The sequence below is a fragment of the Felis catus genome, chromosome A3 (assembly GCF_018350175.1).
Source record: "Felis catus isolate Fca126 chromosome A3, F.catus_Fca126_mat1.0, whole genome shotgun sequence".
Taxonomy (NCBI): domain Eukaryota; kingdom Metazoa; phylum Chordata; class Mammalia; order Carnivora; family Felidae; genus Felis; species Felis catus.
The window spans coordinates 109,289,941-109,316,860 of record NC_058370.1 but is presented as its reverse complement, the minus strand read 5'-3'; the positions used below and the strand labels follow the sequence as shown (position 1 = coordinate 109,316,860).

At 43.8% G+C, this 26,920-nt stretch overlaps 1 long non-coding RNA gene across 1 annotated transcript in view; it reads right to left on the bottom strand.

Moving 5' to 3' along the window:
* LOC109498295 overlaps nt 1–26,920 on the bottom strand; it is a 51,373-nt gene that overhangs the window by 9,282 nt on the left and 15,171 nt on the right. The window contains exon 2 of the long non-coding RNA XR_006595808.1: nt 13,464–13,704. This is a non-coding gene — a long non-coding RNA (uncharacterized LOC109498295). The remainder of the gene's footprint in view (nt 1–13,463; nt 13,705–26,920) is intronic.

Genomic DNA, 26,920 nt, shown 5'->3' with positions numbered 1-26,920 from the left:
TGATGATGATGATGATGATGATGGATGGTGATGATGATGTAAGAAGGAAAGGGGATATCGCAGGACAGAAGTCCTTGAGCAGTTGGACAAATGTGGTTCAAGTGAGGAGTTAACCATGGCTAGCCACGTGGACACTGCTACAGTGAAAGAGGAAGGCAGAGACAATGGGGTTCTGGTACGCAGTGCATGTGGCAGGGTTGGGGGTGTATTGATTTGAGGGTGGACAGGTAAGAGTGTTGCCCTCTATGCCTTCAATTTTTTTGCGGGGGGGGGGGGGACAGGTATGAAACCAGGATATCAGCTGGGCATGTGGGAGGGGAAGGGATGCAGTAGGGTTAAGAAGAAATGAAACCAATTTAAAGGATTATCTTGAAAAGTAGGAAAGCAAACTATGGAGGAATGTGTGGTAGGATTGCAGTGCTGAGGGTCCATTTGAGTTTTATCGTCACGAATCTGAATGGAGACAGACAGATTTGGGGATTTTCCCAGTACTTGTGGTGGGAATAGAAATTGTTAGCACTCTTATGGAGAGCAGTATCTTTTGACCCATCAATCAGCCTCTAGGAATTCATCCTAAAGACAGTTGGACAAATTTATGAAGATGTATATACAAAGATGTTCAACAAAGTATAATTGATAGAAAATAGTTGGAAAGTACCTAAATATTCAACAATAAGGAATGGGATAAGTGAATTATGAGATATCCATGGGATGTTTTGCAGCTGTTGAAGACTATATGTCTACACTCATAGGGATGATATGGATGGAGAGCCAAGATATGAGATACTGAGAAAAAAATTGTGGTTTTCAAAGAGGCACATAGAGTAAAAACCCTATTTGTTGAACTCTGATGCAGTTGCTACAGTGTTTCAGCTGATCCTACAGGGTGTACAGGAGCTGGGATGGCCCTTTCCACATGTCTGGAATCAAAGCAAGGGCCCAGAGAAGGAGTGAAACGTTGGTTGAGGCAGAGCCCTTCAATGGAGAGCAGTTCCCAGTTTGGGGGGAGGGGGGCTCAGCAGTGGACACTCCTACAGCTAGGGGGATGAGTTTCTCTGTCCTGAGGTAACATCTGGGTAGGACACCATAGCATCCATTAGAGACCTGCAATTCTAAGTCTATAGTTGTGGAGATAATGGTAATGTCTGTGGTGTATTCCTCTTCGGACTATTGTGAGGAGCTAATGAGATAACGGATATGGAATTGATCTTTAAACTGTGAAACTATCAACTGTTTTTTTTTAAGTTTATTTATTTTGAGAGAGAGAGAGCGTGAGTGGGAGAGGGGCAGAGAGAGAGGGTGACAGAGGATCCAAAGCGGGCTCTGTGCTGACACAACAAGCCTGATGCAAGGCTCGAACTCACGAACTATGAGATCATGACCTGAGCCGAAGTCAGATGCTTAACCGACTGAGCCACCCAGCTGCCCCCGTGATGTTTAGTTATTCATTATTATCTGTGGCTCTAGCCTGCCTTTCCTCACCTTCCCTAGGCCTGACCAATCATATTTTCCCTTTCTCCTTAGTTTTATTCTTGGGTCACTGACACAGAGAAAAAATAAGAAGAAGAAACAGGGTATAATTCTGAAAAAGAAAAGGTCCTGTGCTTTTCTGCCCAGTTTATGTACAGTCCTTAGTGGTCCTGTCAGGAGCCTGGGCCTTCCCACTTGTCCAGAGGCAGGCCCCCTCTTCCAGGGCGGGACTGAGTAGGGTCAGGAGAATAACCCTGTGAAGGTCTTCTTACTTCGCCTCTGGAGACACGGCCCGTGGATTATCTTGCAAAGATGGGAAAGAAAGGAAAAGTCACTTGAGCCAACCACATTTCACAGTAGCAAGAGGAAGTTGTGAGGGAAAACCAAAGCCGAAGTGAAAATCTGAAGCACGCTTGAAGAGAGGCTACAAATACCTCTCGTGTGGAGAGTCATACAAGGGGAAAGCGGAGAAAATGGAGAATATTTTCTTCAAATTTTTTTTATGGCGAATTTTGTTTTCCTGCGAAGCTAGTAAATATCTCTTAAAAGAATGTGTGTGGTCACACAAGTTGAAGGGCTGAACGAATTTCCTCCCTGCCTCCAGATGGTTTTAAATGGTAGCAGAGAGGAGGAGGAGGAGCGGTTAAGGCTCCCCACCCACACCACAGGCCTACTGTCCTGGTCCAGCTCTAGGAGGGTGAGTGCTGCTTGTTAGACCCTGTTGGTCAGCCTGCAGGCATTCAAGAATCAGAGGTTTGTGTTTCCCAAAGTGCTCCCCACCCCGCTACCCCCAGCCAGTCAGAAATGCTAACACACAGACATGGGGATTCATGGAAAACAACAGACAACAAGTGAGCAGAGAGAGAGAAAAATCCCATCCGGTCACAGGAGGGAAGAAAAAGGTCTCTCTCCTCAGATACACACACACGAAAGAGAACACAGCTGCCAGTGAAATGCTGGTGTCATGGGACTTTGGGGGTCATAGAGCCAAGCGCAGAACTAATCATATTCACTTATGCCTTGAGCCAAGGTTATGAGTAAATGTGCTTATCCCGATTGTAGTTAAAGTATCTGGCTGGGTGCATCCAGGCGTGGACTACTAGATGAGCATTGAACATATCATGGGATGGGGCACCTGGGGGACTCAGTTGGTTAAATGTCTAATTCTTGTTTTCCGCTCAGGTCGTGATCTCACAGCTATGAGACTGAACCTGATCTTGGGCTCTGCACTGAGCATGGAGCCCACTTGGGATTTTCTCTCTCCCTCTCTCTCTCTGTCTCTTCCCTACTCGCGTGCTCTCTCTCTCTCTCTCTCTCTCTCTCTCTCTCTCTCTCTCTCAAAATAAATAAATAAACACTTAAAAAAATAAATTATGGGAACATGGGGGAACATTCACAATACACCCTTAACTTAAAATGGTTTAATAGTACATCGTTAACATAAACAAACCAGTACGTTGAGTAAGATCCCAATTTCGGAAAACTAAATGAAGAACTCTCCATCTGCCACGTGAAAAGACGAGAGTGCCAGATACAAATGTTTAAATGTTTCTCTTGGTGATGGGATTGTTTTCTTCTCTGTGCTTTTCTGGGTTTTTGGATTTTTTTTCCTCCAATGATCATGTTTTTACTGTCACCCGAGAAAGAGAGCACGAGTATAGTTTGGGGAGATTCCGTGATTGTGAACACTTCCCAAACATACATTCACATGCACACACAGTATAATATGTGGGGTGTGGGCATGCACATGTGTGCAAGGCACGCACAAGGGTGCCCCAAAGCTCTGGGCTACTCCCTTCCATCTCAACCACAATCCTTTTTGTCTCTGGTGAACTCTCAAACCCCACGTAACCTCAGACCACACTTCTGGAAAGATGATCTCCTAGAACTGAACCCCCAGCCTTCTACCAAGGGTTCCTGGCAGGTGGCCATTCCTAGTTGAACAGTCGTGGGGCCACCAGGGACCCTGCCTTTGGTCTCCACCGTCACACTCTGGGATGGGGGAAGGAGGAAGAGGAGAGGACCACGTTTCGCTGGCCCGCAAGTTTGCTCCTATGCCCTTTAGCAGGAGGGCTCACAGGTGGTGCTGCATTCTGTAGGATTAGAGAAAACACCTCCAGGGAGCAGAACCCTCAAATAGCCGAGCTCCAGGGATCTGAGGGAGACTCTGCCAGACGAGCACCCACAGGCTGTTGGCTCAGCTGAAGGAGGAAAGAGACGAACTGCCTGATGCTCCAGCCTTATGTTCCCATCCTCACTTTCACATGTTCTGGATTTCTTCTGACAGTGACTGCTTCCCGTCCTCACAGTCTAGTGCCGCCTCTTCTAAGCATCTTAAAAGGCAGTTTAAACCGAACAAGGTATTAGGTGAAGGTTCATATTCTCCTGTGCCCTTTTCCTTTTGTGCCCCGTTGGCCCTTCTCCCATCCTATTGTTCTCTTGTCAAAGCCCATAAATCCTTAGCAGCCAGGGCATTGTCTTTGGGGGTTTAACTCTACCACCATCACATACCTGTAAATGATTAATAAGCAGTGTTTGGTTAATAAGTAACATTTGGCTCTGATATTAATAGCAGATTTGAAAAGCTAGACACAGCTGGTGATGATTTAGTGACACCGAGTCACCTTAGTTTTTTATCCATTAGCTTGGAGGAGGGACTAAACACTGCCAGATGTCACCAAGCTAAAAACCAAAACAACACACACACACACACACACACACACACACACACACACACAGATACAACTGGGTCCTAAGAGAGGACCTTGGAGGTTGCGTGTGTGTGTGCATACGTGCACAAGAGATTCCTGCTCTTCCCAAATGCCACCCCTGTTGTCATTTCCTGAGACCTGTGGGTCCATCTCATTGATAATGACTCTCCGCAGCTCTTCACATCCCTAGAGCAAGTACATTCTCCTGTCAGGGTTCACTGGTCGGCCATGAGTCAGAAATTAAGAATGCCCTAGGAAAGTTGGGGAGAATTGGTTGTTCAATAGTGAAGCATTCCCAACAGGCCATATTTGTTCAGCCATATTGAAGAGCTTACTCAATGCTAAGTATTTCCAGGGACTGGGGTTACAAGAAAACTCCTGTCTTCCTAGGGCTTTGCTTGTGTGTGAGGGTGCCCTGAACAGGAACTCCATTCTGGTCCGTACAAGATGTTTGACCTTGCTCAGCTGTGGCAGATGGCTCCCCTGTTCAAGCCCTTCCTGGCACAAAGAAAAATATCTTTTTCCTAACTCTTACCCAGTAGGGACTAGAGTTCTTGCTTCAGTCAGAGAAAGGAGGTCCTTTTGTTGGCTTTTTCCAGACCGTAGTCTTGAGTTCAGTCCAACAGGATATCTCTCCTGTCCTCACTGTTTACATAGGAACTTCTTTGGGTCAGGCCAAATTTTCCTTTTCCATCCCTCAACCTGGCTCTTCACACACTCATGGACTGGCTGCTTCTTGAGAAACTCATCTTCTACTTGTCCTGGTGTGATATTGGCTTTGCATCCATCTTTCAAGTTTCTCCCATCATACCCCTCCTTATCATAAATGAAGATCCAGAAATGTCTTCATGTGTATTAAATATGTAACATATAGAGAGGGACTCCTTTCTTCTCAACAAAAATGAAAAGCTATAGGGACGATGTATCTAGTCCATTTTGACTACAAATGCTGACCTTACTGGGGAGTAGGGATGGGGCGGGGGGGAAGATCCCAGCCCACACCCACTACCTCTTAGGGGGTCCATAGTTTTTCTGTTTGCAATTCAAAGCTCCTGCAAAATGATGACAGTGAATTACTCTCCTCTTTTGAAGACAGAAAGAGACTCCTCTTTAGCAAGATCAGAGTGTTCACAAATTCCTGCCCCAATTCCCCCTTTTCCCCATCTGGACCCATCTCAGCATCTCTAAGGGCGGCTAATCTGCTGCCAGTGGGGCAGCCACTGCCAGGAAAAAACGCCTTCCCTTTTCTCACTCCACTGCTTTCTTCATAGATCAGCCCCCGTCTTCCCTTCCCACATGCTCTCCCTTCCTTCTCTTAGGAAAGAATGTGATATGTGATGGCACGTTATCAGGCATGGGAGTTCTAATTATAGCTCCATCAGTCTGTGCGTGTTGGGGAACAGAACTCTAGTCAGTAAGAGATGACAACTTTCGCTGTGTAATTTAGTTCTTCATATCACTTCGTCATTCTGACTCCTTCCTATTTAACCAGATGCTTTGTCAGAAACTGCAACTTAACCATTTGAAGGGCTAAGAATAAAGGATTAGCAAAACCCTTTGGCATGAACATTTGCCTTTTGATTAACTTTCTCACTCTACTTACCTGAAAACCTGATAAAAGAAAGTAAAAATGGCCCTGATCGGTAAACTGTATCCAGACTGGGACAATTGTAAATACAGATTGGAAGCCATACCTTTGGGTGTCCCTTAGTGGGGTGACTCGTGTAACTGGCAAGATCTCACAGGGACTACAGAAGCTATGCCCATGGAGTATGGGGCTTCTAATCCAGGGTGACTTCCACACCTTTCTGACATAAGTCTCATTTCTTCACACCTGAGTCATCGCCTGGGGGCCAAAGACCTTGGTGGGGATGGCTTTGTGGTCCCGCAGAAGAGCAGAGTCGGTGCCCTGCATTCTGGCCTGTGCCTCCTTCTGAGTCTACTGGTGTCTGCGTGGCAACGCAGTTTCGTAAGTCTGCGTGTTTAGTGGAGACTTAGAAGACCTCCTGGTGGGCATTACAGGTGAGGTCTTGACCTTCACGGGTTTGAACGAGAGCATTTATTTGCTTGTGAAGCTGTCTGCACGAATCAATAGCCAAGTCATCTGTTTTTTTTTTTTTAACAATTGCCAATTTTTCTTTACAAATTAAAAGATAATATTGATGGGACACCTGAGTGGCTCAGTTGGCTAAGTATCCGACTCTTGGTTTGGGCTCAGGGCACGATCTCATGGTTTGTGAGTTCGAGCCCTGTGATGGGCTCTGCGCTGACAGCTCTCCCTCTCTCTCTCTGCTTCTTCCCCAAGCCCCATCTCTCAAAATAAATAAGTAAATATTGGGGAAAAAATATAATACTTTTGTAAACATTGATACATTCCTCTTCAGGACATTACACTAAATGAAAGAAGCCAGTCACAAAAGACTAATACTGTAAGGTTCCACTTATATGAAGTACATAGAGTAGTTAAATTCATAGATACAGAAAGCAGAAGGTGGTTGTGGAGGGGTGCTGGGGGAGGGGAGAATGGGGACCTGTTCAACGGGTATAGAGTTTTGGTTCTGCAAGATGAAAAGAGCTCTGGAGACTGGTTGCACAACAATGTGAATGTACTTCAAACTACTGAACTGTATGCTTAGACACGGTCAAGATGGTAAATGTTATGTCACGTGCATTTCACCATTAAAAGAAAAATTTGACCGCATCCTCAGAATATCACACTTAAATCATACTTTCAATGACTGGGCCAATGCTAAATGTTTCCAGATTTTCCTATAAGTAGTATAAGAAAAGTTTCGGGTCATTTTCCCAATACTGTCTTCTAATTGAAGTGACATACTTATCATTTGACCCCCTGACAGTTTCAGTGATCAGTCACCACCTCCCAGGTAAACGGTTACCATGCCCCTTGCTAACAGGACACCATCTAGGGGTCAGTTGTGGAACTACAGGCAACCAGGCAGAAGAGGAGTAAGGCCTGCCTACATCTCCCCACCCCGCCAGACTCCACTCCTGGAAGTACCTGGAAAAGGAGCCAGACCTAAGTGCCACCCTTTCCCCATCCTCCATCCAGTCAGTATAGTTTCCAAGATCTTGCTGCTATGAAAAAGAAGATCTCCCAATATTTACAGTACTTGAGGTTAGAATAAATAATCTTTTATGGATAGAGTACTAATATCTTGCTAATAAAACTTCAGCTCCTAATCCTTTGTTATTCTCTTAAAGCAATACAACATCTCCAGTGCAAATAAAGCTAAAAGTTCCCGCATAAATTCTTGTACCTACTTAGGAATGAAACAAAGTAGTTTGGGAGAATGGCCAAATGATTTTGTGTTTGGTAAATTTGCTACAAGCCAGTATTGTATTATGGAATCCCAGGGTCACAGACTTTTAGACCTTAAACAGCTTTAGAGACCAGCTAGGTTAGAGACCCTCTAGAGACCAGTGATTCTTAACCATTTTAGTGTCACAGACCCCTTTGACACTCTGATACAAAATGAGAGGCTTTTGTCCCATGAGAGGCTATTTTACACAGAACTTTGACTATAACTTTAAAGTGTTTGTGGATGCCCAACCTCCACCCCAAAGTTCATGACAGATTGAGAATTCCTGCTGTAGTGCTACCCCATCATTTGGAAGTGGGTTTTCTGAGAAATACTACATGTGAAGAAGCAGCCTAGCAGAGCGGCATTCTGCAATGGAGATGTGGCCCCACACAGAGTGGGGCTGTGTCAGAGCCAGTCCTGGTAAAACCCATTCCATTCCAGGAGGGCACATGTCTTCTGTAGAATAGCAGGCTAAGAGGGTGAAGTCCAAATGGGGGAGCCCATTCAGATTCCACAGCCAGGAAAAACAAACGTTGTCTTATTGACTGAAGAGGAAGAGGGACAGGAGTAGGTGGCCATCCAGGACTGTTACACGGAGCATGAACAATGAATGACCCATGGGTTGAACAGAGATGACATGTGGGGGAATTTGGCAGCAGCATGGACTGTGAAGACAATCAAAATACAGGAATAGGGGACAAATAATAGTTAAAGTGGCAGAAGGGTACCAAGAGGTGCAGACCAAGAGCAGAGCAGGTGCTCCACAGAACTGCAGGAAGAAGTCTGGATTACTTGCCAGACCTCTCCCCAGGGACTTCTACAAAAAAAAAAAATCACTAGGAAGAACTGGAAGAAGACTGGACTTCCAATGAGGTGGGTAGGAATGTTACATCTTGGGTTCTTGCTACAAATGGGATGCTTTGATTTACCAGGAAATACATGGTGGGGAAAGAGCCAATGATGATCCATTTTGGCTTAAGTTCCCTGCTGAAATGTGGCAGGAGTCACAATGGCTCCCAGGTGAGCGCTCAGCTGGCAGGGACTTTGTAGCATATTACCATAAATCTTTCTGAAGCTCAGTTTCCTCCTCTACAAAGCAGGATCGGGACTTGGTGAACACCAAGTTTCCTTCCAATGTGGAAAATCTTCTGATTCTATTGGAATCAGAATTGGAAGGCCAGGGTTGGGCTGTTTCAGTTCAGCAGATCTAAGTGAGTCATTTCTGAATTGTTTACGTGAGCACTAGCCTCTTCGCTCAAATATTCCCTTGAGGCATAATTTCTTGGATATTTGGGAAAGGGAGGATATAAGAGGCTGGAAGGAAACCTATAAGAGACTAAAAAACATTTCCTGTAACTAAGAGAGAAAGTAAAACTGATGATGGTCAGAACTGGAGTTATATCACGTTGGTGGATTCCAAGAGAATACGCCACCAGGCGTGGGTCTCACTGGATAACAGAGGTGGGACAAGCTTCCAGGGTGACTGATCCAGTGGCTCCAGTCCCTCTTCCACATGATGCACAGCTCTGTGGATGGGGTCATATGGCTGTTGCAGCAGTATGGCCAAGCTTGATGTTTGCATATTTCAGTGTCCAGAGAGAGAGACTCTTCCTTCCTATGATTCTCTCAAGAGTGGGGAATTTGCCAGAAGCCCCAGCCAACTTCTCCTTGAATCTCATGAAACCACACTGGTTCACATGCCATTCCTGAACCTATCGCTGGCAGGGTTGAGGAGATTACACTCAGACAATTTAGGCGTCCCCTAAAGGAACAAGGACTACAGTGGGTGAGGGGTGAATACCTGACAAAAAAAAACAAGATTTGTTGGAATGACACAGAACAACGCTGAGCAGGCAAACATCAGGTTGTGCCTGCCACATGCTGTATTTCAAAAGTCTTACTGTATTCTCCTCTGCAGAATCACTTTTTGAAATACAGTGGGGGTGTGACCATGTTCCCCATTTTACAGATGGAGCAATTAAACTCAAGGTCACGCAGTTGGTTAGAGCTCGGGACAAAAACATCCCTACTCAGAAACCAGAGCTCCTTTATGTACATTCCAAAAAGGTTTAAATTTTTGGTGTATCCTTTCACCCAGAAACTGTACTTCTGGAGATTATTATAAGGAAATTATTATAATTCACCATATGATGAATGGGAATAAAGAGTTAAGAGATAAAGAATATCTATCTATCTATATTTGTGAAAAAGTGGAAACAATAATATGCAATTAGATAAATCAATGACAGTGCATACATAACAAAAGAATATCATGCTGGCTGTTACAATTAAATTGTAGGAGAAAAAGCAGTCGCAATGACCTGGGGAAACATTCACAATATATTGTTACTTAAAAAGCAGGCTACAGAACTGTTGTAAAAGAAAATCGTGTCTAGAAAAGTGAAGAGATGTAATCGCCAACATTTTTTAAAGATTATTTATTTATTTTGAGAAAGAGAAGGAGCAGAGGAGGGGCAGAGAGAGGGGGAGCAAGCGAGAATCCCAAGCAGGCTCTGCACCATCAGCATGGAGCCCAATGTGGGGCTCAAACCCATGAACCAGGGGGTCATGACCCAAGCCTTAACCAGCTGAGCCACCCCGGCACCTCTGTAATTGCCAACATTTTATCCATACTTATCTTTGTACAGTGAATAATAATAGATCATTAATTTCCTGCTTTGTGCTTACCTCTGTTTTCCAAATTTCTTTGGTAAGGATCTATAACAAAGGATTTCTTCTGTGGGAATATTATAATTAGAAAAAAATGTCTGTTTAAAATTTTTTTAAGTGAAATAATTTTCTTTTCACTAGAACACTGATTTTCACTCATTGCTGCCAGGTATCAGAGGGTTCCACAAGGGATTTCTGGAAATTAAGTTGGGGACTAATGACAAGAGCCCTCACAGTGGCCCATGCAACAATTTCCACAGACCTCTCCTCAGTGCCAATGAAATCTTGGGCTAAGAAACATCATTCGGGAGGATTCTAAAATCTCTTGCCCTCAACTGCCTTCAAAATCACTGTATCCATGGCTGATGAGCGAAGCATAATATGTGCTTTGGGGACCATAAGGAGAACAAAAAGGTACAGATTCTCCTTAAGACAACACTTATGATAATAATTATTTCTGCAGTTCTTGGCACACGTTGAATGCCTAATAAATATTGCGTAAATGAAGAGACGCTAGGCCAGGAAAAATTATTTGAAAATATTAAGCAGTGAAATCACTAATTTCTAAATACTCAGCACAATCCCTTCTTCCAATTATATTTAGTAGAGGACAGAATGAGTCTCATGCACTCTGCTTTTTCTGGCCTCATTCCTGGGCCTCCTGACCACCCAAGTATGCAGAGTTCTCCCACATCTATCCCAGTTGTCACAGATGAGAAGCACTTTCTTTTCTGTTGACCTTCTAGCCCCTGGTGATTCTGTCTCCTGATTATGGAAAGTACCCAGGAAACAGCGTCACCAAAAAATTCACATTTTCAGCCTGAAAGCAGAACCCCATAGGAAAAACAACACCAACACCAACACCAACAACAAAAGCCTGAAGGAATTTCAGGTCCAAAGTTACTCAGGTCAGAAGCTAAAATGAACTGGCCCACCCCACATTCTTCAAATAGGTAAAGACTAGAGTCTGCCAAATCCTGAGCAAGTATCTTTAAAAAAGAGCCCATCCAAGGGTACCCCAGTGTCCGCTCTGCTTTGAAGACAAACAGCCCCCCATAATTAGAAACAGCCTTAATTACATGCCAGATGTCCATGCGTCCCTTCCAATTATTTTCAGAAACATCATAAAGATCCATTAATGACAGTGTGACATGCCCTTAAAAAAAAAAAATCTGTTCATCCTTGTGAGTTAAGTCCAATAGGAAAATTGCAACCTGCTTATTCCTGTGAGTTGGGTTTTGTTTTTTGAGTTTTATGATGAGCATGTGTTTGACTTGAACTTTTGTCACCAGAAATACTATCACATATTTGGTTCAGTCACAAAGAACAGTCTTACAAAAATTTTAACCAAATGTCTTCTATCACACAGACACACACACACACACACACACACACCTGAGTATACCCTGAGCACTTCCTAAAAATAAAATGAACAATCAAAAGCTCTTGGAAGCACAGGGTCCATATCACGAAGTGATAGTTCTTCTGAACTCTGCCCTACTCAAACCACTTGGGAATATACTGTCAAGTTCTAGAAACCACACTTGGCCCATTCAAGAAACCCCAGAAATTGGAATAAACAGCACAACCAGCACGGACTTCAGACTTCTTTAGGGCAGGGTCTGTGTCATGTCCCGTCTGGTACCCAGGGCCACTGGCACAGTGCCTTATACATAGAACATGATCAAAAATGTTTGTTGAGGGACACCTGGCTGGCTCAGCTGGTGGAGCATGCGACTCTCGATCTCAGGGTTGTGAGTTCAAGCCCCACGTTGGGCGTAGAGCTTACTTATAAATAAATAAATAAATAAATAAATAAATAAATAAATAAATAAATAAATATTTGTTGAGTGATGTGTAAGTAATGAATCCATATTTTAAGCATAACCGTCAAGAAGCACATATATTTAAGCTGGAAAATAAAAGATACAGAGGATGTGACAGCTCATTTCAAATACTTGAAGGGTTCTTGTAGAGTACAGAGGAGGGACTTCCTCTCCTTTGTTCTTTGGACCAGAACAAGGGCTACTTAATGCAAACCACAGGTAGGCAGCATTGATCCAAGTCGTCAGTGTTTTGTGTATCTACCTTGGACAACTGTGGGGTACTCGGGTATGTTCCAGGTACTCGAGTTTAGTGTGAGTATCACAGAGATTTGGAAGAAGACATTTGGGCTTGTGGACAAATTAATAATTTATTCAAGAGACCTTTAGGGTGCTTGGTGCCAGATGATCCTGAGAGCAAGGTATGTAGCTAACAAAAAGAGGCAGGGCTTCTTCCGTTTCAAAGCCTGCTGTCTATTCAGGAATGCAGATGAATAAACAGGTAACCATAGTACCCTCCGGTGGGGGGGGGGGGGGAGGGAGGGCTGTGAAGGAGAAGTCCAGGCACCTATGATGGCCCTTGGGTGCTCAGGAAACCCTGCAGGCTTAGATCAGGTGATAACGCAGTGGAGTGGAGGGCAGAGGGGCGATGATTCAGCATGTATAAATGCCGCAGGTCCCAGAAAAAGGACACCACGGAGAGCTCTCCACCACTTAAACCCTCAGTCTTGAAACCAACCACATTCGCCACCTTCCAGTTCTGTTCACTCTTGGCCTCTGGGAACCTTTTCAACCTTCTCCTATGTTAATCCCGCAGCTCAGCCCTGATGGCTGAGTTTTTCTTTTCAGGTTCTGATTCTCATTCCTAAGGCTTTTTTTGAGACTCAGTGTCTATCTCATTCCTGGTCTATCTCAGAGGGAATCAATCAGGCCTCGGGCAGATACACAGCTCTCCAAGTTGAGAGGGAACTTGGGATATCTGATCTCAGCCAAGATGATCACTACACCAGGGCTGGATGTAATATGCTGAAACCAAGAGCCAAGCTTCAAGGGAAGCTACACTCAACCCGACCAGACTGACATCTGAAAAGCAGCAGAGCAATGAAAATGTTCTGGAATGAGATCCTGGTGATGGTTACACAGTCTTGGGAATGTACTAAAAATCACGGAAGCGTACACCTTAAATTGGTGAATTTTATGGCATGTGAATTGTATCTCAATGATAACGATTTTTTAAAAAGCAACAAGAGATGGCCACTGTAGGAGACTGAGCTTAACCTCTAATTAAACTTGTATTTACTGGAAGGGGAAGTATTTGTCTTTAGATGTATTTTTGCCACCTTTAGAAATTCCTGACAACCTATAGCCCTTTTAAGGCATGAAAAAAAAATGGATTAGTGCTGACTCTATACACAGTGTATTAATTAATAACTAAATAATTATATGTTGTCAGATTCGTGACTTACCCTTTTAAACAAGCTTTCGTATTTGTCATCATGGGCGGCACTGAATTGTAGAAGATCACCTGGGGAGGATCTGAAGCTTCGTGCTGACTTCGCCATTCACCAAGACCTGGCGGGGGGCCAGGTGTCACAGACCCTCTGGGTCTCTTTTTCCTCAGCTCTGACATGAGGGGTTAGACTCAGTAGGCCCAGTTTGGCCCCAGGATCCTGTGTCTCTCCAACTTGCAAAATCTTCAGAACAACCCTGAAAGGTAAGTAAGCAAAGGTTTTTTGTCCATTTAAAAAACTAAGGACCAGGACTGATTAGTGTTGGAATCAGGACCTGAAGTGAGTTCACCTGAGTTCTAGTCCAATATTTCTTCCAGTGCAAGAGAAATGTGGGCCCTCCATCCCAAGAATTTTCCATCTAAGGTTATTCAGCTGGTGAGGGTTGGAGACAAGATCATAGGCTCGGGAGAGAGAAATCAGGGGAGGCAGAAACATCTGGAAGGGCCAGTGGGACCTGGGTCATGGCCACTGTGGAGGAGGTAAGTCAGGAGAGGTTGTTGGCTGAGGAATTTCATCCCCAAGAGCACCAGGAAAGTGAGAGTTGCCGGGAAACCCTGAGTTTTCCAACTTGGCAATCAGTACACAACTGAGTTTTTATAGGAAATTGCTCAGTTCTTTGGAAATTTTGTGTGGTATAAAGATGGCCTTGGAATTCTATATATGTGCTTAGCAAGAGACAGAAACATTTTGGAACCCCTGCCTTTGGGAGGTCTGCTTGCATTATTATTATTATAATTACTTTCAGTAGAACTGTATAATATGAAATTCTATTGCTAAAAGCAGTTTAATTTTCTGATCTTTGTGACTTCTTAATCACAAGTAAAACCCAAGCATAGGGAAAGTGGAATGCAAAAAGCAGTTTATTCTGAATCAAAAAAATTAGGTCATGGGCTGGCATCCAGCTAACTGGCTGTGTCCTTAGACAATTCACTTGGTCTCTCAGATCTGCAGTTTCCTCACCTGCAAATAAAGGAATTTGAGGAGATTATCTTTTAAGCCCAGTTCAGCTCTAGAATGCTATGATCAGATACCATATATCTGGTACCTTGACCACATCCTTCCTCCTAAATCTTGGGGATCAGTCTCCTCCAGCCTGTACGTATCACCCTTATTCCTCTTCGCTCTGGGAGGAGAAAGGCCAGCACCGACTGGTGCCACTTCTAAGAAACAGCTATAGCAGGTGACACCCAGTGTCTCTCCCATGACTGTCTGCACTGCTAAGGCAAGTTACCTTGGAGCAACACATTGAGGTGGACCTTGGCTAGAAAGCCAGTATAGTGCATAGGCTCTGGAGTCAGACAGACCTGGGTTGAATCCTGAATCTGCCACATACTAGTGACCCTGGCAAGCAAGTTCCTCCCCTGGTATCTACTGAGCACTGCGTGAAGGTAAGCTGTGTAGGCCTCTGTTACAGAGGGACAGAACAACCGCAAAAAACCAAAGCGAGATGGGAAAGGTCACACAGGCCGGATTTCTAAGAGGAAATGCCATCCCTCTTTTCTCCAACATCTCTGGCAAAGTTGTCACCCAAAGGTAACAGGCCCAGCCAGTCGTGGAGGGGAGGGAAGTGATCTCCATCCAAAAGGAAGAACGTTTGACTTGACATTTGAATGAGTTACTTTAATTCTTATGAAGGAGTGGTGCAAGAGAAAGGCAAAGAAAGCGAGGGGGTGGGTAAGAATCGAAGGAACAAGAAACAATAAGTGGTGAATGAGGTTGATGCTGATAATTTCTGTTTTATGATAAAAGGCATTTCTAAGCGACTTCTAACCATTTTTATCAAGAAGAAGGAATGAATTAGCTAACTTATGTTCCACTTAGAAATGCATGTGTATTTTCTCTGCATGTGGAATTTGTTTAAAAATTAGGCATTGCACGTTTTAAAATATATGGATATATTCTGGACACACACAATCCATCTGACATCATCTTTCTTCTTCTCTTCCACGTACCATTGCTTTTCCTGCCAGCTTCGGACTCAGAGCAGATACTACACCTGGTAGTTTGACACCTGGTAGTTTGTCAACCGTTGTGGAATAGCCTAGCAACTCAGAGTCTAAGACTAGTCCAGGCAGGCCTGCAGCTGCCACACTGTGATGCATTAAAACTACAACAAGGGGCTAAAACATGAGCTCTGGATCCAGATGGCCTTGGCTCAGAGTTTTACTCCATCATTTCCTAGACGTGTGACTACGGCAATGACTTACTTTTTTAAGACTCCGTTTCTACATCTGTAAAGTGAGGCTAATAATAATACTTGTCTTAAAGGGCTGAAGATTGAATGAGATGGTACATGAAAAGCATTAGCCCAATACACACCAATAATGTTCAATACATAGTTAATTACTAGGTTTTTTTTTTTTCTCGGAACCCTGAGATATAGGCTTTTATGATCGGTCCCAAGTTCAAGGATATGGGTAAATGTAAATGTAAGATTGTGGAGGAGATGGGTTTTAAAGGATATATGCCATGACCCTTACTTTATATCCATTTAATACCTACTTTCCACTGGAATCCTAGAAGCCAAAAAAAAATTTTTTTTGTAACAATCAGGAACATGATAGAACTATCAAAAGTATATTCATTTAGTCAGGCACATTGTAAAATCACAAGTAATAATTTTATTTGGCCACAATTTAAGAGAGGAAATTTCCTGTAAGAGGAAGTAAATAAAAGCAAACAAAACAAAAAACAAAAAAACCAACCCAACATTGAATGACATCTATGGAAGAACCACTAATCCAATTTCTTTCAAAACTTTTTCATTGGGGTAAAATATATAATAATGTAAAAGTTACCATCTTAACCGTTTAAGCATACAGTTCAGTGGGATTAAGTACATCCCTATTGTCACACAACCATCATCACCATCCATCTCCAGAACTCTTCATCTTACAAAACTGAAACTCTATGCCCATTAAATAATAACCCCCTATAACCCTTCCCCCACCAGCCCCTGGCAACCACCATTCTACGTTCTGTCTCCGTGATTTTGACTAATTTTAGTACCTCATATATGTGGAATTAGACACTATTTGTGTTCTTGTGATTGGCTTATTTCATTCAATGCCCTAAAGTTTCAGCCATGTTGTAGCATGCATCAGAATTTCTTTCCTTTGTAAGGCTGAGTGGTATTCCATTATGTGTATATACTACATTTTGCTTACTCACTCGTCCATCGGTGGACACTTGGGTTGCTTCCCATGCAGCTATGAACATGGGTGTACAAATATCTCTTCAAGACTCTACTTCCAATTCTTTTGAGTATGTACCCAGAAGGGGAAATTGCTGGATCGCATGGTAATTCTATTTTTAACTTTTTGAGGAGCCACCATAATGTTTTCTACAGCAGCCAATCCAATTACTATTACCCTGTCCATTTTCACCATGTTTTCACAACACGCTCATGAAAAATTAGAGGGATGCCTGGGTGGCTCAGTTGGTTAAGCACCTGACTCTTGATTTCAGCTCAGGTCATGATCTCAGGGTTGGTGAGAGGGAGCCCCGTGTTGGGCTCTGCACTGACAGTGCAGAGCCTGCTTGGGATTCTCGCTCCCCCTCTCTCTCACTCTGCCCCTCCCTCACTTGTGCTCTCTCTTTCTCCCCCAGAATAAATAAACTTAAAAAATCAATCATTAAAAAAACTTAAAAATTAGAGTCGCCATTTATTATACCAAACAGCGTGCTATCCAAGACGTATCTGAAATAATGGTGCACTGTTTAGACTCGAGTCTTCTTAAGCAGCTTGATACTGCATGGAGTCAAGTGTTCTCTGGGCCAAATCACTTCCCCCCAAACATTGCAATATGCCTAGCCTTCTCATCATATGAGGTTCCCATATGATTTCTCCACCGTTTCTCTAAGATTCAGAATGTTTTTACATATAAGCCTTCACGATCTGACCAAATCGCCTGAGAAATAGGCAACAGACAGGTAGTATTATTTTCACATTATGGACTGAGAAACTGAGATCTACAGAAAGGAATAAAGCGGCCACATTTGGAAAACCGTCTGCAATGCTGTAAAAATGTCTCACCAGACTCATGACCACATAGATCATGACTTTTATTGCCCTCTCCCTAGATGAGATACGGATTAGTTGGAGAGAGTTGTTTATAGTTTGGCAAGCTACTAAGTAAAAGAACCTAATTTCGATTCTCCATTCTGGTGGGTGGTAGCAATAAAGGGAATTTAGGGAAGAGAAATGCTAAGCATTGGGAGGAAATGTTAGACCTGAAAGTTTTGTTTAGAATCCTACCGGATGGTCCACAGATTTAATTTAGCCAAGCATGGGTGTGGGGTCAGGTGGAGCTGGTTGAATTCCCAAGTCACCATTATGACCCTCAGTTAATGTTACTTCTTACAACCTCCTCTCCACAGTAACAGCTCAGTGAGTTAACGCGTGACTAGGGTGTCACAAAGGAGAGGTCCAGAGGCAGAGGACAGAAAAATAGCTCATTTCTTCCATCTTTCTCAGTGTTTTTTCCTCCCTCTATGCTGTTCTCATTCATTTTTCACTCCATCCCATTTCCTCTTTCTTCCCTTTCATTTCCTCATTTGGGGACAGTGAAAAGTCACAGTCTTGCTGCCAACAGTTGCGACACTCTCAGGAGTCATGGCAGCCACGAAGCCCGGGTTGGACCCTGCCTAGCAGCCTTGAAGGAGTGTCTGTCTGGAAGAGTGTGGGGGAGGAGGTGGGGGGGAGGGCCCCCAGCTGTCATGTAGATCCTTCATTTTAATTTGGCTCACAATGTCTTTTGCCAAAGAACATTTAAAATTTAAGGGTGGAAAAGTCTCATCAGTCAGTCTTTTCTTTATTGTTTCCAGGTCTGTGTCTTTCTTAGGAAGACCTTGTCAATACTAAGATTATGTATTTAAATAGATATATCATATTTCTCCCAACAGAAATTTGGGCAAACTGACACACTGGAAACAGGGTTATCTCATAACATTTGCTTGTGTGGATATTGTGCACGTACTTGCACTCTAAGATTTAGTCTCTCCAAAATGTGGCCCGAGTTGTCTTTCCTCGTGGCTCCTTCACTCACTCCCTGCCCTGAACCCCCATCCCAACCATCTCATCTTAGGGTAGGGGAGCATTCAGTTGCTGTGACCAGAAACCCACTGAGACTAACATAAGTAAATGGGAATTTCTTATACATTTGTAAGGGAATATTATGCAACCTGATTTTGAGAATTCTTCCTGTGGCACTGAAGAGATAGCATCCCCAGGTAGCTACTCTTCCTTCTCCCTTCCTCTCAATTTTCTTTGTCTCTGAACATCTGTTCTCTTCTTCCCTCGAGTCCAGCTTCCTTCATTTATGCATGAGTGAAGATGGCTGCCTGCCTCACACGGGGAGCCACAGTGTCTCATGGATTCAGCACCTACAAACAACTAACAGTTTCAAGGCTCTTGGTGTCCCAACTCCAAGTTCTACATCAAGAGATCTGATAGGCTCAAGGTGGGTCAGATGTCCACGTCTGGTTCAATCACTGATGGCCAGGGGCATCAGCCATGTGGTTGTCCCTTAGGTAAGTCTAGGTAAGCTAGGTAAGCTTCTAGAAGAAGGGAATATGGCAGCGAGGAAATGACTGGTGTAACTAGTCCAGATCCCACATCCATATTACTCTGTGACTTCTGTTCCCTTCAAGTTTGCCCTTGATGTTGTCTCTGATTGGATTTCCTTTCCACCCATGATAGGATTTATACTAGATCCAGGACCTTTTCAGGACAGATTTTAGTCCCATTGACCCGGGACACTCTGACCTACCATTACATCCTCCTGAAAGTTAGGGAGAGGGGGGAAACTCCTGGGATATAGATGGAGGAAGATGAGTAATTCCAGCGGTTCTGGCCATGGGCACCTCTGGTGACTGTCTCACCACCATGCCGGCCACCAATGGGGGTGGGTGTGGGAAGAACGGCTGTTTAGTCCATTTCTGTTTTTTCTTTCTTCTGCATGCTACTCTTGTCACATGGCTGGTGGAGTATGGTGGTGGCAATGAGCAGAAAAAGATGAACTAAGAGTTGCTTCCAGAATTCTCTTCATAGAGTCAATATAGCCTAAATAAATTTTCCTCTGAAAAACCTTTTCCATTTTTTGCAACCAGACTAAGGATTTGGTTGCAAATCCAAAAGGAAAGAGAGGATATGGTGGACCCTTAATCAGGCACACAGCTTCCATAATGCTCTGTTTCCTTATCTATAAAAGCCTGGTGATAGAGGCTCTTTTGAGATACCACTAACTTCAAAGTAACATTGTTGTATTAGTATTATTTATAACATAAAAATGATTGAATTAATATGCCACTTTTTAGCGCACCAAAAAATATTCACTGCTGAGATGCTCTTTGGAAAAAAATCTGAGGGCTACATGTTAAGACAAAATACATATGGAAACTTTGTTAAAATGTGTGTCTCCAGTTTGCCTGTTTTTAACCAACCACCTTCCTCCAGAACATTCCTCCAGAGTATAAAATGCTTCATCAGCATGAGAGAAAAGCAAACGTTTGTAGTGATTCTCCATATGGAGGCTGTTACATAATCACCACAAAGGCACAGTTGGGTTTGAAAACCTCTTCGCACACCAGTTTTAAGCATTGACCCAGATTCTGTTGCTTACACAGGAATTGGCAGATGACTTTGGAAAAATCAATCATCCTCTGTTAACACATGATTCTTTTGGGAAACTCTGATACGACAATGGCAGTTACCTGCATTTGGATTTGGATTTAGAACCTCAAGGTGTGAGTGTGGTGAATATTCAGGAGCTCAGCAGGGTGTAAGGTTGTCTGGTATCTTCTGAGCCAAGGTAGGTGGAAAGGGTTTGCAGTTCTGTCGTTTGGGCTACCTCTGACTGAAGGCACAGGCCTGGTTTGTGGAAGTTCTGAATCACATATGCCCAAACGTAATCCCAGACGCCTCCACGTCAAAGTGATTGTAATAGGCTTAAGTGGATTCATGGCACGTGAAACACAATCATGAAATGCTTATTCTTTTTCTTTTTATGTGAGTGGGCCCCAAAGAGTCAAGATTCCCTACTGTGAGAACCTTTTGTTCTTTTTTTTAAAATTTGACTTTATTTTTTATTTTTTAAAATTTACATCCAAATTAGTTAGTATATAGTGAAGCAATGATTTCAGTAGATTCCTTAATGCCCCTTACCATTTAACCCATCCCCCTTCCCACAACCCCTCCAGTAACCTTCAGTTTGTTCTCCATATTTATGAGTCTGTTTGTTTTGTCCCCCTCCCTGTTTTTATATTAGTTTTGCTTCCCTTCCCTTAGGTTCATCTGTTTTGTCTCTTAAAGTCCTCATATCAGTGAAGTCATACAATATTTGTCTTTCTCTGACTTTCACTTAGCATAATACCCTCCAGTTCCATCCATGTAGTTGCAAATGGCAAGATTTCATTCTTTTTGATTGCCGAGTAATACTCCATTCAACATATATACCACATCTTCTTTATCCATTCATCCATCGATGGACATCTGGGCTCTTTCCGTACTTTGGCTATTGTTGATAGTGCTGCTATAAACATGGCGGTGCATGTGTCCCTTTGAAACAGCACACCTGTATCCCTTGGATAAATGCCTAGTAGTGCAATTGCTGGGTCATACGGTAGTTCTATTTTTAGTTTTTTGAGGAACCTCCATACTGTTTACCAGAGTGCCTGCCCTAGCTTGCATTGCCACCAGCAATGCAAAAGAGATCCTCTTTCTCCGCATCCTTGCCAACATCTGTTGTTGCCTGAGTTGTTAATGTTAGCCATTCTGACAGGTGTAAGGTGGTATCTCATTGTGTTTTGATTTGTATTTCCCAGATGATGAGTGATGTTGAGCATTTTTTTATGTGTTGGTTGGCCACCTGGATGTCTTCTTTGGAGAAGTGTCTATTCATGTCTTTGCCCATTTCTTCACTGGATTATTTGTTTTTTGGGTGTTGAGTTTGATAAGTTCTTTATAGATTTTGGATACTAACCCTTTATCTAATATGTCATTTGCAAATATCTTCTCCCATTCTGTCGGTTGCCTTTTAGTTTTGCTGATTGTTTCCTTCGCTGTGCAGAAGCATTTTATTTTGATGAGGTCCCAGTAGTTCATTTTTGCTTTTGTTTCCCTTGCCTCTGGAGACGTGTTGAGTAAGAAGTTGCTACAGCCAAGATTAAAGAGGTTTTTGCCTGCTTTCTCCTCGAGGATTTTGATGGCTTCCTGTATTACATTGAGGTATTTCATCCACTTTGAGTTTATTTTTGTGTATAGTGTAAGAAAGTGGTCCAGGTTCATTCTTCTGCATGTCGCTGTCCGGTTTTCCCAGCACCACTTGCTGAAGAGACTGTCTTTATTCCATTGGATATTCTTTCCTGCTTTGTCAAAGATTAGTTGGCCATACATTTGTGGGTCCATTTCTGGGTTCTCTATTCTATTCCATTGATCTGAGTGTCTGTTCTTGTGCCAGTACCATACTGTCTTGATGATTACAGCTTTGTAGTATAGCTTGAAGTCTGGGATTGTGATGCCTCCTGCTTTGGTTTTCTTTTTCAAGATCGCTTTGGCTATTTGGGGTCTTTTCTGGTTCCATACAAATGTTAGGATTATTTGTTCTAGCTCTGTGAAGAATGCTGGTGTTACTTTGATAGGGATCGCGTTGAATATGTAGATTGCTTTGGGTAGTATCGACATTTTAACAATATTTGTTCTTCCTATCCAGGAGCATGGAACCTTTTTCCATCTCTCTGTGTCTTATTCAATTTCTTTCATCAGCTTTCTATAGTTTTCAGTGAGAACCTTCTGTTCTAACTGCATGGAATGAGCAAGATGAAGAGCCCAAATCAGTAAAGGCTTGTGACATCTCAGTCGACCACCCTGGTTGTGCTCATCAGAATCCACTGGAGAGATGGCCTACCTTTCCCACCCCTACCAGGAGCATTGGCTGAAAGCAAAGAGAACCCCAGACCCCCAGAAAAAAACTGGTCTTTCTCTGAAGCAGGGGCCACCAAACGGTCTCTGTAAAGGGCCAGACACTAAACAGTTTTGCCTGTGTGAGCCTTCCAGTCTCTGTTACTCAACCTTGCCATTTGCAAGCAGTTATTAGACAAAATATTTATATGAATGAGCATGATCAGAGCTGGCCTGTGACCCACAGCCTGTAGTTTGCCAGCCCCTACAAGAGACGAACCCTTTAGGAACTAGAGCATTCTACATGTGAAAAATTGGGTGTGGAAAATAAGGGAAGGCAAACTTCACACAGCTGATGTCATGTGCCTCCTAAATAACCTGTGTCACTGTTGGTCCCCAGGAAGGTCTTGGGCACCAGCCACGTGTTGGCCTTGGGAAGAAAGGGCTATTGGAGTAGGAGTCAGAGGATGAGTACCTGGTCTCCCCACCCCGCCCAGAGCCTCACTCTCCACACTGGCACAATAGACCACAGTCTCCTAAGTTCTCTGACTTGAAGTGTAGAAAACACAGAAGTATAGGAAGCCCCTGCCAGGCGGGGGCCCCCGGCTCTGGGGTGGGGCTGACAGCAGCAGTGAGAGTTGGGCACGCACTGTGGATGCTCAGCTTGGGTCTAGTACAGGGGAAAGAGTGCTGAGCGGCACTCAGTCAACAACTCTCAAGTATCACGTCTCTTAATTGTGTTACCGGATGTGTATCATCATCCTTTTTAAAAAAGAGAAACAATAAGAGCCTCTTCCTGCCAGCTCAGACTGTATCAGACAGCAGTCTTCAGAGTAGGATCTTGACATGACCACAGGCCAGCAGCTTTCCGCTTTTGTGTCTCTCCTTCAAACTGCCTGCCTCCGGCTCTGTCCTGCAGGGACCTATGCTCTCCTGACCACTTGTATGGAAGCATATCATCTGCCCGCCTGGCCCCACCAAGGATCCAGGCTGCCTGTCTTTGTTCCTACATGGGTTGGGGGAGCACCCCCTATTTGGGACCTCTCTCCTGGGGCTCACATTCCCACTCAGTTCAGAAAAGCAACAAAGCAGCAAGTGTATGGGCCGGCTTCACATATATCCTTTCAAAGAATGTCCTGGGAGCTTCCACTTTTCAAAACACTTTCAGAAACGTTTCACTGAATCTTTTACATTATTGCCACAGGGAAGCCCCTAAAACTAAGCCTAGGGTTACACGGAACTTAGAGGCTTCTCTCAATGTGTTTCCTTTTCTCAACAGGCTGAAGGAACAGAATCCAGGAAGGCATCACATGAATGATGCCCGGAGATGCAATAAAAAGAGTGAATATCTATAGTATTAGTGGAGAGATTAAAGAGGTTGGGAATTACCCTCTAAGTTCATGTTTTAAAAGCTCATTATTTACTTTGCAAGTACTGTTTGCGCAGAACCCAAGGACAGGAACGCACTGAGCCATCCTTCCTCTGGCTGGCTGCCTTCCTGATGACCGTAAATATAAACCCCAGCAGCAGGGTAGTGCTAAACCGCCCAGTGGAAGCACAAATTGGAAAGTACAAAAAACGAGCTTCTTCAAGCCTCTGACTTCGCCAGGATCATGAATATGTAAGACGCAATGGTTCATTAGCAGACTCCAAGACATCGCAGATGCTGGGCGTGGGCGAGCGCCACTGACGCAAAAGTCAGGGTGTGTGGGACTCTTTGCCAAACTCTGGGGCCCTGTCTCGTTTGTGGCACACATGTTGGGGTCTCCATTAGGGCTGGGCAGAGGCCAGGGAGAACTCAGTGGCTGGGGTTGGGGAGAACAAGACAAAACTGAATGGATGCCTCAGAGTTCAGGATGCAGAGTCGTGTGTTTGAGAAATGTGTCTGCCCAGAGTCCTCTCCAGCTGAGGTCCTAGGGTCCCCAAAGAAGCAGGATGATGTCAGCAAAGAGGGGCCAGGAAGGCCAACCTGCCTACAAAACTTAACAGGTTCTCATAGGCCAAAGATCTCAAGGTTTCAGGCAGTGGGGCTAAAGGAAATGCAGTTCAAGACAGCACTGAGTTCAGGTGCCTTGTTCCAGGACCAACGTGGGATTTCCCTGAGGTCCTTCAAAAGAGTGCAGTTGACAGGCCTCTTGTGAAGACCTGCCTTTTTTTTTTTTTAAGTTACCTTTTTATTTTTGAGAGAGAGAGAAAACAGAAGTAGAGGAGGGGCAGAGAGAGACAGAGAGAGAGAATCCCAAACAGGCTCCACACTGTCAGCACAGAGCACGATGCGGGGCTTAAACTCGCAAACTGTGACATTATGACCTGAGCTGAAGTCTGACGCTTAACTGACTGAGCCACCCAAGTGTCCCAAAGATCTGCCTTTTCATGCATTCTCCGTTCCATTCTCTTCGTTTTTTTTTTTTAATTTTTTTTTAACATTTATTTATTTTTGAGAGACAGAGAGCACAAGCAGGGGAGGGGCAGGGAGAGAGGGAGACACAGAATCCGAAGCAGGCTCCAGGCTCTCAGGTGTCAGCACAGAGCCCCACGCAGGTCTCGAACCCATGAACTGCGAGATCATGACCTGAGCCGAAGTCAGACACTTAACCTACTGAGCCACCCAAGTGCCCTACTCTCTTTGTTTTCAAGGCAGCATAGGTTTATAGGTGAACTTGTATAGAAGCACAGCATTTATGCAAGGGAATGTTCATATTCTCTTAGTGTAATATCATCAAGAAGCTAGTAGAAATCAGAGATTACTGGATGGGGACGGGGATGAGGGTGGTGGTGGTGGTTCAGAATATGCCCTTAAAGCTGCCACAGATCTCACACCCAAGAAACATTTGGGAGGCAGAAGGGATCTAGATTCCATAGCTCAGGCTATGCGGTCTTCTTACTAGAAGTCCTATATCCTTTCCTCCTTCTACTCCCCAAGTTGTGGTACAAGAGTCCCCCCTGCATTGCCCCGGTCCTAATGTAATTTGCGATTAGCCACAGTGCGATGACATGCAGTGGGGCTATCAGAAGCCCAGGATATGCTTCTCTCTCATCATGCTGCAGACTTTTGCAGACTGTTGTTACTGGCAGGGATTCCAGAGAGCTCCTCTGCTGGCCTTTCCGATTCTCCAACGAGATCCCTTACTTGGTGGGTCTGAGAAGCAGGTGTCTTCTTTCGGGAATCTTCATTTCTTCAGAGTTAGTTACAGGCAAATTCACCATTGCACTCACTGTTGTGAATGCCTGTACAGGCAAGTAGCGCAAAAGTAGCCACTCCTCTGGGCTATAGGCTGTTGAAGGACAGAGGTGATGAAGACAAACAATGGACTACCTACCATAAAGTAGCAAAGAGACTCTGCCTTGGGGTCAAACACATTTATACTTCAAGCTTGGTACCGTTTCTTTGGAAGTCAACTAGTACTAATGGACATCTCTGCTTCTCAGTTTGCTCATGGATACAAATAACGCCTCTTTCTGAAGTGAAGCATGACGTCTTACTATAATGTGGCCCAGCAGGCACTGACATAGGAGGTGATCAGTGCAAGGCAGCTGCTGTCCATTTTCTTAAGTTTTCATTCGATTTAAGCACATTAGCGGGTCTATTCAGCTGTTCCGTGAGCAAAAGATAAGTTGTTTTTCAGGATCGTTTAATTTTCTAAATGAAACACTTGGTGTGTGGGAGCCTACCACTTGGGTTTAATTTTCTTGTTTGGGACGAAGCTAAAAACTAAAAAATCAGCTCCCTTTGTTTGTGGCAGAATTTCATTTCCAAATTTGTTTTTAAAATGCTCTTTGTAACATGGAGATGGCTAAATAGTTTTCCTTGTTTTTTTTTTTCTTAAAAATGAATAAAAAATAAAAACCCCCTTTTGGGTTTGAGACGAATCACACTGGAACTTTGGGGAATGTAAGTTGTTTTTTCAGAAATGTGGCTTTAGGGTGGGAGAAAGGAAGGGAAAAAAAGGGCTCAGTGAAAATCTATTTGTCCCCTGGTGGTTCCCGGCATGTTGGTGGCTCAGTAACTCACTGACTTATCTCTTCTTAGCTTTTGTGATTCACAGGAGGGAGTCATCCTAAATTATTCTTTACTAGGATTCTGGACTCCCTTCCTCCCTCCCTCCCTTCCTTCCTTCTTTCCCTCCCTCCCTTCCTTCTTCTTTCTTTCCTTCCTTCCCTTCCCTTCCTTTTCCATCCTCTCCCCTCCCTTCTCCTCACCCCCCTCCTCTCCCCTTCCTCTTTCCTTTCTTGCTTTCTTTTTACAAAATTATGGCCATAGATACCAGCCTATCTGCCCTTTTCTTGCACACTAAACACACATTATGAGAGAAAGTGTTTGGGTTTTGTCCCCTATCTCTACCCCTCTTTGCAGCAAAACTCTCTGTCTTAGCTTGGGCTGTAATAAAAAATTCCATAAACTGCGTGGCTTATCGACAACGGACATTTATTTCTCACAATTCTGTAGGCTGAAAGTCTGAAGCCAGGATGCCAGCCCCGTCAGGTTCTGGTGAGGGCGCTCTCTCAGGTAGGC